General features: G+C 33.1%; 1 protein-coding gene across 1 annotated transcript in view; it reads left to right on the forward strand.

Moving 5' to 3' along the window:
* The window catches only part of LOC107733444 (runt-related transcription factor 2-like), a 65,488-nt gene that overhangs the window by 37,861 nt on the left and 17,874 nt on the right, over positions 1 to 9,753 (forward strand). The gene's annotated exons all lie outside the window — the stretch shown is intronic.

Below are 9,753 nucleotides of genomic sequence, written 5' to 3' on the forward strand. Positions count from 1 at the left end.
TATCTATCTATCTATCTATCTCTATCTATCTGTCTATCTATCTATATATATATTTAATATATTATAATAAATAAATAAATATTTAAAAAAAAAATTTGTGAGATGTAAACTCAGAATTCAGAGAAAAAGTCAGAAATGCAAGGTATAAACACAGAATTGTGAAATATAAATGCACAATTGCAAAAAATAAAAAAAAATAAAATCTGAATTGTGAGATAAAAAGTCAAAATTACCGTTATTTTTTATTACATGGCAGAAAAAAAAACAGAATTGTGAGATGTAAACTCAGAATTCAAGTCAAGTCACCTTTATTTATATAGCGCTTTATACAGATTGTGTCAAATCAGCTTTACAGTGTTAGACAGGAAAAACGTGTGCTGATAATGCAGGAGGACAATAAAAAACAGGCCGTTTTCTCAGTTCAGTCCTCTTCCAATAGTGTCTGTGCAGTCAAGTCAACTATGTTGCCAGAAATGGTGTCCCCAACTAAGCAAGCCAAAGGCGACAGTGGCAAGGAACCAAAACTCCATCGGTGATAGAAATGGAGAAACCAGGTTAAAGAGATGGGTCTTTAATCTAGATTAACACTGACAGAGTGTGTCTGCCTCCCGAACAACGCTAGGTAGATTGTTCCAGAGTTTGGTCACTAAATAGGAAAAGGATCTACCGCCCACAGTTGATTTTGATATTCTAGGTATTATCAAATGGTCAGAGTTTTGAGATCGCAGCGGACGTGAAGGACTATAATGGGATAAGAGCTCACTCAAGTACTGAGGAGCTAAACCATTCAGGGCTTTATAAGTAATTAGCAAAATTTTAAAATGTACATGTAACATGTAAATGTACAATGTAAATGTAAAAACGAAGAATTGACAGCACAGCCATCAAATGTTAGTGTTCTAGTATTCCATGCATATTCCATGGTATTCCATGCATACAAAAAATTCACATACTGTGCACATTAAGAATAGGATGCTAGTATACTATTCTGAACACAGCCATGCTCTTTGTGCTGTATATGACGCATTGAAGAAATAATCCATCCTATGGTTGGGTTACAAAGAATTCAGGATATATTTCCAGACAAAATCCATTTTGTACATCAATATTGGGTCATTATGTGATCAGCTAGATTTATAAGAACCATCGAGACATTTCTCAGACAAAAAAAGAAACGCTTTAAAGTTTTACCGATACATTGAACAGAAACTTGTCACGGAAAAGAGAAACAGCCCAGTGTTTTCTCTCTCAGAGGAACCTGATCTGGCAAAAAGCTCCAGTTATCCTTCAATTATGAAAAAGCCGCTTCATCTGAATTGATGTCTGGACTTGTGAGTTGTGTGCGCTGTTTGCTTCAACTTCTCAGTTGCTCTCACTACCTGAAAAAAAAACTGTTAGAAGACGCTGCCAAATTTCAGTTTTCACACTGAGCCCCAGGACCAGTAAATACACACAAGCTGTCATGAATTACTTTCATGTGGCAGAGAATAGAACCAGGAACACGCCGTGCTTGACTGTCTTTAGTACGTGTTTATATTCAAGTCTGTTGCAGTCTGACATTATGGCCAAAGTTCTTAACAAGACGACCTTTTGTGGTGGGATAATCTAATAAAAGTGCATCGCATTCGGTCAGCCATTAACGGTGACTGACAGATGTTTCTTACGCTTACGTTTTATGCAAACCGTTTTGCTTTCGGTGGTGAAATTACTCAAAAGCTTTCGTGATATGACAGCAGGCTTTAAATATGCTGTTAAAGGGTTAGTTCACCCAAAAATGAAAATTAGCCCATAAATTACTCACCCTCAAGTCATCCTAGGTGTATATGACTTTATTTTTTATATAACTCCGACTGGATTCGTCTGAAAGAAGAAAGTCATATACACCTAGGATGACTTGAGGGTGAGTAATTTATGGGCTAATTTTCATTTTTGAGTGAACTAACCCTTTAATGTACGTTTCTAAATGATTGCGCACAGAAAAAAAAAAATCACATTAACTTTCAAGGAGGGACCAGAATATCATAAAACTGACTTGGGCCGGTAAGCAACCACATAGCAACGTGTTAATAGTGCCCGCCCACTTTTTCCGTGGCACTGCTTTCAGAAGTATTATTTTCATAAGTCTTTGTTTAAGAGTTCATAAGCCATGAACCAGACCAACCAGCTGCAAGGAGAATCACATTATGAACTTTGATTTGACTCAAAATAATATTTGAAAATCTGACAAAAAGACAGTACAAGACTCTGAAATGTGAACAGCTTTAATGAGGGAAAGAACTACAATCCCATGAAGCATTTCGAATGACATAATCAAATAAAAGATGATGAAATTTAAAAGCTGAGCTCACCGCAACTCTCTGATTGGAGGAATTTAAAAGCAGAGCTCACCACTACTCTCTGATTGGAGGAATTTAAAAGCAGAGCTCAACACAACTCTCTGATTGGAGGAATTTAAAAACAGAGCTCAACACTACTCTCTGATTGGAGAAATTTAAAAGCAGAGCTCAACACTACTCTCTGATTGGAGGAATTTAAAAACAGAGCTCAACACTACTCTCTGATTGGAGGAATTTAAAAACAGAGCTCAACACTACTCTCTGATTGGAGGAATTTAAAAACAGAGCTCAACACTACTCTCTGATTGGAGGAATTTAAAAGCAGAGCTCACTGCTATTCTGTGATTGGTGGCATTTTCTTCACAGAATCAAGGGTTTTCCCACACAAATTCCACCGTCAATACCAACGATTAACAACCTCTGACATTACAGAATATTTGTCTTTAACCCTTCTTTAATCCTTTAACAAATCTTTGACTCATTCTTTTTGTCAACTTGTTTTCTTTCAGTTAGCACAGGTTTTGTAGTTTTGAAACTGATTGGTCGTAGGCCTCACTGATCTGAGCTTATGCACTTCAGTTTTTTAATGAAAGAAGAATTATTTGTGGATAATTTTGACAATGTTCACTCAAAACCTGCGATGCATAAACTACATAATACAAAACCTGCGCTAACTCAAAGAAAACAAGTTGATGAAAATATTGAATCCAGGTTTTGGTAATAATATTTATAAGCAATTATTTGTAGGCTGGTAATTTTTGACCGGGAACACCACGAGTTTAACAAGGTTGGAAAAATACCCCAGAAAAAGAACCAAAATTATCAACTTTTTTGGGGAAGTTGTTATACCCTACTGCTCACTAGCATTTTCGGGCAAAAGAAAATCCTCTCCAGGTCAAAATAACTGCAATGAACCCAACATGAGAGTTAAGGGTTTATCACTAAAAATCTATTTCCCAATGGAGAAAATGAATGGAATTTTTTTTTTGAATGGAACCCGACTGTTACATTGTATCCCTCAGGACACCTTAGCAACCCCATAGCAATGCCCTGGTTACCACCCAGAACACTGCAGCATCAGCATTCTGTGTGATTAATTACCTCTCACATCGTCACACGCCGTCATACGCAGAGACACCGAGTCTGATGAGCGCTGCTGTAGATCCGGCCTTGGCGTGTTTGTAAGAAGCTCATGCCAACCTGCCTGGCACACAGCTGTTGCCACTGGCCTCGTATTCAGAGATAACTTTCTGGCGGCAAAACCAACAATATCGCTTCTTAACATCTTGTTTTCTTCCTTCTTTTCCTCCTCGTCTCAATTAACACATCTGGCAGCTGCATTTTGGAGGCACTTTATGCCGGTGTGTGATCTTCATTCATTACAGATTAATCACACCCTCGGGCATCTCTGATGTGACGGCCTTTCATCTCACACGGCTCATTCATCTTCAGTTTTTCTATCAGACTTTGTGTGTATACATTTATCAAGGAAAATAACAGTCATGACTTCCAAACATGGCTTCTGTTGGTGGAAACACAAACGTTTTAGCATGTCGTCTGGTTTATTTCTTTCAGAGGTTGTGGAATTATAGAATTATATAGTTGGCGTTATACATTTAAGAAGTATACTGTAGATAATAATTGGGGTTATTATCATTAACTAAAACTAAATCATTTTCACTATGTGAAATAAAATAAAAATATAATAAAATAATATTTATTATATATACTTATTTCTGCTAGTTGCCAAGGCAACATTTCTCATTTTTGTTTATGAATTTAAGTAGCTAAAATATCTACAACAAAAATTGAAAAGTTAATAGAAACTGTATAGACATTTTAAAAAAGAAACTAATAAAATTACAACATAACAAAATCAAAATTACTAAAACTTTAACTAAAATTAAAAAAAAATATTTAAAAAATCTAATTCAAATTATTAGCAAAAATTATCATTTTACACTGTAAAAAAAAAAATCCCGTAAAAAATACCAGTACTTTTTTTTTTTAAACAATGTATATTAATGATACTAAAATAACACTGGTATAAACATATAAATTCAACAAATATTTACAAAGAAAAGTTTACTCAAAAATATCTTTACTCACCTTCGTGTTGTTCCAAACATGTATGACTTTCTCTCTGCTGTGGAACACAAAAGAAGATATGGTTTTTTCCCATATAATGGAAGTCTATGGGGTCTAAAAAAAGGTCAACCTGTATGAGAGAAATAAGAAAGACTGGTGACGTCATCTGAAAAAGAAAATCATTTCAGAGACAGAGCAAGATTACAATCTATTTTCCTTTGGAATAACATGCAACAATGAATCACAAATGAGACCAGGAAAATTCAATTTTAATATAGCTTCCAAAAGGGGGGTTCCAAAAGAATTTTGGTAAACATTTCATAAAAGATCCTATTTTTAATAATCTAAAGAACTTTTTTTCCACAATAAAGAACCTATTGTGCAATGGAAAGATTCTATGGATGTTAAGGATTCTTCATGGAACCATTAATGCCAATAAAGAACCTTTACTTGACAGAGAATGAGAACACAATAGCCTCGTCTGAGGTTTGCCGAGGTCTTTTCTATAATTGAATGGCTTTTATTTTTAAGCAAATGATGTTTCAGGTCAATCTGCTCTCCTTCGATCCCACACTATCTCTCCCAAAGTCTATTTCTCATGCGCATGCTGCTGTTTGTAAGCGGAAGCCAGGTGGCCAGGCAGGAAATGACACATTCAGAGGCATGTCGAGTTGTGCAACATCCTGTGAGTGTGTCGTGTAGCTGCCTCTGCCTGCCTGTTTACACATTCCTCCTGCGCTTAAGAGAGAAAAACAGAGCGAGACGCACACAAAAACTCGCATTCAAAGAGACAGACAGACATTCAGACCATTAATTAAGTTTCAGCGTCATTCACTTCTTTCATTTGCTCGGAGGTTGCTCTTTCATTGCTCATGTGGGAGATTTAATCCCGTTCTCTGTTAGGTTTATGTATCAAATTGTCAAGTTGCTCCTGAAATCCCAACACAAGTGAGATCATTGTTGACATACAGTGTAGTAAGAGCACAGAGCAGCAGTATAAAATGAATCTGGAGAGAATGTCAGAGGAGACATGTGAGATTTCATATGAGATGCAGGAGACTGGACTTGCTCTCCATTGCTGTTTAACCCTGCCGGAAAATCCAGCAGTTGGTAGTTGTTTTGGAACATGGTTAGCTGGTAGACCATCTTAGACCATCAACAAACAACCAGATCAGCTTAGACCAGCTAGTCAACAGATACCATTGTTCCAAAACACAGCTAGCAGCTAAAGCTGGATTTTCCATCAGGGAGGAGAAACAATTCAGATCAGTGCTACTATAGTATCATTGAGAGATATATTTTATGAATTCTTTTTGATTTTTATATTTTCCATTTTAATTTTAATTTTAGTTAAAGATTTAGTTGTGTTTTTGTTATTTTTATTTCTTTGTCTATATTGTTTTTATTAATTTATGTTAGTATCATTGAGAATACTAATAATCTTTATGAATAGTTTAAATTAGTTTAGAAATTAGAAAAATTGAAATTAGATTTTATCATTTCAATTTAATATTCGCGAATTTTTTTGGTCATTTTTTACTAGTTTTTAAATATATTTGTATCATTTTTTATTAGTTTTATTTCAGTATCTTGAGAGTATTAATAATTATTAATACTTTGAATTAGTTGTATTCTAATTTGAGTCTTTAAAGGGGTCATATGATGCTTTTTTAAAGATCATTATTTTGTGTATTTGGTGTAACAGAATATGTTGACATGCTTTAATGTTCAAAAAGCACATTATTTTTCAAATACTGTACATTATTGTAGGTCCTCTATGCTAAAAAAAAATTATTTCAGTTTTAACTATTTTAGTACATTTTTAATATTGTATTTCAGATAATGTTTACTTATTTGAGATTGAGAATGAATGTTATTATTGATTAGTATAGTATTATAAAGTATTAATAATTTTTATTAATAATTTAAATGAGTTTTCATATTTTTCCATTTTTTAAAAACATTTTAGCAATTTTGTTGTGTGTATTTGTCATTTTCATTTTATTTATTTATTTTTTGGTCTATGAGGAATATTTTCTCAGCAACTAGCTGAAACAAAACAAGTTTTTATATTTTATTTTATTTCAGATAACTTTTACTTTAGTTCAAGTAACAATGTTTTTATGGTTTTAGTTCTAGTTCATTATAATAACCCTGATTGAGATCTCAACACTAACTTCAAGAGAAAAACAGCATCTCACATCTACATAGGCGAGTGTCACTATAGTAAGACTGCTTGATTAACCTGCATAGCATGTATGTTTTCATTGTTACTAAGGTGGTCCACACGTTTCCCTAACTGTTTAAGCTATTGAGAAAGTGCAGATATATTTTGTCTAGCGTGAAATTCCCCAGCAACGCCTACTCATTTGTAAAGAAAATATCACTTACGAGATTCAACTGGAGACTGATCCAATTATCTTCAGCCAATGGGAGCCAAGACACACAACAAGACAAGCATCACTGTTATTGCTTTAGCTATTGAACTTCAGCGCGTTACTCAAACCAATGCTTGTCGCACTGTTACTTTAGCAAGTGATCAGACTGAGGGTTGGATGGTGTTGGTGGTCAGTCTGCTCGCACAGGGCTGTGAGTGTGAAGTGCACACTGCTGTAATCATTTGGCGGGTCTCTGTAACTGTGGTTATTAAGAGTAATTTGGACTAATAGGCTGGGAGGAGCGGCTCAGAGCTTTCAGAGAAGGGCCTGTGTTACTGTGTTACCACCATGACTGCCATCATAATAGCAGCATTCTTACGTCGAGATCTGATCCTTTAGCGCTGGTTTGTTGGTGGGCTTGACAAGTGAAAGACAGCCTCTATAAGCCTGGAAGAGGGAAAAGAACAAAATCAATGTACAGTCACGCCAACTGATTCTTATAATGTCACGTAAAACAAAATCATTTATTAGAGAAGCTGGCACTTTAAAACAGACAGATACAACTAAGTACAGCAGCATGCATAATGCATTTGCACTGTTTACAGAAAGTTCGCTTCACTTTATGAACCATAGATTTAAAGAGGGTAGCATCATTTTTAATATTGCACTTAATAGCCTAAATATACAAATTTAGAATGCAAATAATCTTGCAGAGTTTGTGCTATGCAGTGTTATATTAGTATTTATTGAGATACTAATATAGTTTTTATAAATATTTTTAATTTGTTTTTCCATATTCATTTAAATTTTAAAGTTTTTTTTTTATGTGTTTTTGTAATTGTATTAGTTTTTTTCTTTTTTTGTTGATTTTGTTGGTTCTTTCTTATTTTTTATTGATTTTTATTTCAGTTTCAGTTTAAAGTTATTTTAGTACATCAAGTTAAACCAAATGAAAATGAGAAATGTTTTTTGGCAACAGTGTTATTTTAGTATCACATCACTGAAATGTTAATTATATTTTTATTAATATTTTGAGTAATTATTTTAATTCAAGTAATGCAATTTTTTAAGGTTTTATTTTTTGTGTGTGTGTGTGTGTGTCTTGTTGTGGAAAAGTGTTAAGTGTGCTGTTTCTTTACTTAGTGATAATAAGATGCACCATTTTCACCTGATGGACCATAAATAATAAAATGATAAATTTTAAAATACATTTCTTCAGTTATACAGAACTGTTCTTTACTGGACTGTCCTGTAGATCTTCTGCTCCAGTGCTGAGATATGGCATCACTGAAAACTAAAGAAGCATTTTAAGCACAAGTTTTGTGCACAATCTAGACTTATAAAAGTAAAGCTATGTGAAGAGTGCACACTGGAGTCTCTTGCTTGGCCTGTGTTGGCTCTGTTAATTAATGCCACATCACATTGGGGAGATGGAAAACATGGCTTGTTTTTAAAAAGGTATTTGCCAAGATTATCCGTGACGCTGTGTTTTGACTGCCATGAAGACGGCTGGAAAAGAGCTATTGTCTCCTGGAGTCTCCTGCTTCGCCTGCCTTCATTGGCTCTGGTAATTAATGCCACAACACATTGGGGAGATGGAAAACATGGCTTGTTTTTAAAAAGGTATTTGCCAAGATTATCCGTGACGCTGTGTTTTGACTGCCATGAAGACGGCTGGAAAAGAGCTATTGTCTCACTAATGCAGAACTCAGCCAAACACGTTTCATAGAGAGAGCAATACGGTAAATGGTGTAAATGTTCAGCTCATGGAAGTTTTTCCACCACTATCTAATTCGCACACTTCTTTTTGATTTCATCTCTTACTTTCTTTCTTGTTTACTTCTCATTAGGTTTGAGACAGTAGGGTACGTCGAGGCTAAAGGACCCTGGGGTAAAAGGCACTGATTGTATTTTTACTCACAAAACACAAAATAACAACAAACACTGCATTAATATCATAATCACTTGCTTGTGCTATAAAAGTTTTAGACAAATTATATTACTCAATCAATACTAAATAAATAAAAATAAATATATTTTCACCAGCAAATGTTCGTTTTTATATACGAAAAATAAAAATAAATCACATGTCCTTACTAAAATATATTTTTCCACCAGATTTTAAAAAAATAAATAAATAAAATACAAAATAACAAAAACACTAAACAACAAAAACACCATACAAAATATAAAATATAAATATAAAAATCAAAATTTAAATGCAATTTTTAGGTTGAATCAAAGTACACTCATTTTACCATTTCTTTTTACACAAATAATGTCACTCAATTAATACTAACTAAAAATAAACATATTTTCCACCAGAAAATGTTAGTTTTTATATATAAAAATACATTTTTACAAAATTACATTTTTCTTACAAAACATATTTTTTTAAATAAATAAAATAATAACAAAAAACACCACATTAGTATTGCAATCACCTGCTTGTGCTAACTTAATTTACCATTTCTTTTTACACAAATGATGTTACTCAATCAATACAAAAAAAATTTTCCACCAGAAAACATTTTTTTTTACATATAAAAACATAAAAATAAATCACATTTTTCTTACTAAAAAGAAATATATTTAGTTTTTAAATAAATAAATAAATAAATAGCTAAATACTATATAATAAAAATACTAAATAACAAAAAACACCACATTAATATTGCAATCACCTGCTTGTGCAATAAAATAGTAAAATTTGCATGCAATTTTGAGGTTTAATTATGAGAAATGTTTTTTGGCAACAGTGTTATTTTAGTATCACATCACTGAAATGTTAATTATATTTTTATTAATATTTTGAGTAAAACAAATTAAATGTATATTTTTTATTAATTTGTTCAATTTCAAAATGTTTATGCTTTTAATTTTAGTTAACTATAACTAACCAGCTTGGCAACTAGTTGAAATAAAATAAGTTTAAGTCATTATATATATAT

This window comes from Sinocyclocheilus rhinocerous, unplaced genomic scaffold (genome assembly GCF_001515625.1).
Source record: "Sinocyclocheilus rhinocerous isolate Xijiao unplaced genomic scaffold, SAMN03320098_v1.1 scaffold853, whole genome shotgun sequence".
In the NCBI taxonomy this organism is placed as follows: Eukaryota; Metazoa; Chordata; class Actinopteri; order Cypriniformes; family Cyprinidae; genus Sinocyclocheilus; species Sinocyclocheilus rhinocerous.